General features: G+C 33.7%; 1 non-coding gene across 1 annotated transcript; it reads right to left on the reverse strand.

Moving 5' to 3' along the window:
- Nucleotides 1-1270: 1270 nt before the first annotated feature.
- On the reverse strand, nt 1271-1377 carry LOC112482936. The gene has a single exon (XR_003047451.1). It is a non-coding gene; the product is annotated as a U6 spliceosomal RNA (small nuclear RNA).
- Between the last annotated feature and the right edge of the window lie 446 nt (nt 1378-1823).

Here is a 1823-nt window from a genome sequence, read left to right on the forward strand (position 1 = left end):
GTTTATCAATTTTGTTTATCCTTTCAAAGAACCAGTTCTTGATTTCATTGATCCTTTGTTTTGATTTTTTTTAGACTCTATTTTGTTTATTTCTGCTCTATTTTTATTATTTCTTTCCTTCTACTCACTTTGGGCTTTGTTTGCTCTTTTATTCCAAGTCCTTTAGTTGTGAAGTTAGATTGTTTATTTGAGTTTTTTTGTTGTAGTTTATTGAGGTAGGCCTGTATTGCTATGAATTCTGCTCTGAGTACTGCTTTTGCTGTATCCCACAGATTTTGATTCATTGTGTCTTCATTTTCATTTGTCTCAAGGTATCTTTTGATATTGTTCTTGATCTCATTGTTAACTCATTCATTGTTTAGTAGCAGGTTATTTAGCTCCATGTGTTTGTATATTTTTCAGTTTGTTTCTTGTAATTGATTTCTAGTTTTATATCATGTGGTCATATGATTTCAATCTTCTTAAATTTACTGAGACTTGTTTTGTGGCCTAAGATGTTTATCTCAGGAAATGTTCCATGAGCATTTGAGAAGAATGTATATTCTGTTGCTTTGAAATGAAACACTCTAAAAATGTTAATTAAATTCATCTGGTCTAGTATATCATTTAAGGTCACTGTGATTTTCTGTCTGGAAGATCTGTCTATTGGTGTCAGTGGGGTGTTAAAGTTCCCTCATATGACTTCATTACTGTCGATCTCTCCCTTTATATCTGTCAATATTTGCTTTATATATTTAGGTGCTCCTAGATTGGGTGTATAAACGTTTACCAGGGTTATATCCTCTTGCTGGATTGATATCTTTATCATTATGCAATGCCCTTCTTTGTCCCTTATTGTAGCCTTTGTTTTGAAGTCTGTTTTGACTGCTATAAGTATTGCTACCACAACTGTTTTAAATTCCACTTACATGAAATAGGTTTTTCCATCCCTTTACTTTCAGTCTGTGTGTGTCTTTCAATCTGAGTTGGGTCTCTTTTAGACAGCATGTGTATGGGTCTTGTTTTCTTATAGTTATTGCCAACCATTTTATTATTCATATTTATGTTATTTTTTTCTTTCTCTTCTTCTTAAAGAAGTCCCTTCAACCTTTTTTTTGTAATACTGGCTTGGGAGTGGTCTATTCCTTTAGCTTTTTCCTGTCTGGAAAGCTCTTTATCTCACTACCAGTTTTAGTTGACAGTCTTGCTGAGTAGAAGAGTCTTGTTGTAGATCCTTGCTTTTCAACACATTGACTATTTTGTGCCCTTCTCTTCTGGCCTGCAAAGTTTAAAAAATATGAAATGTTTCACAAATTTTTGTGTCATCCTTGCAAAGGGGCCATGCTGATCTTCTCTGTATCATTCCAATCTTAGTATATGTGCTGCTGAAACAAGCACAAAGCCTATTTTAACAGCTTTCCAGGAAGACGTTAATCCTGTTCCCCAGTATAAGTGTTAATAAGGATTTTCACTCTAGAGTGAATTGTTAATCTTTATAGTCAAAGATGGTTCTGACCGTGTGGATACTCTGGTGACTGGAAAGGTCAATGGATAATTTGCAGTTCTTTCCATGCTGAATATATAAATAATTGATTCTTTAGTAGATGATGAGCTATTTGCTGAGTCTGTTGTTTATACTTATGCTTTATTCACTCTTTTGATTGAAATTGAGTATCCACATCTCAGGATTCATTTAATTTACACAGTGTGTATACAGCATGACATTGCTTTTTAAGAATATACAGGTACACTGCATTACTTAAAAGTCAGGCAGAAAGACTGAGTAGAAATTGCTGCAACACATAATAAACTTAACCCATAAGCAGAATTGTAGCGATGGATCT

This window comes from Pteropus alecto, unplaced genomic scaffold, assembly GCF_000325575.1.
Source record: "Pteropus alecto unplaced genomic scaffold, ASM32557v1 scaffold16, whole genome shotgun sequence".
Taxonomy (NCBI): domain Eukaryota; kingdom Metazoa; phylum Chordata; class Mammalia; order Chiroptera; family Pteropodidae; genus Pteropus; species Pteropus alecto.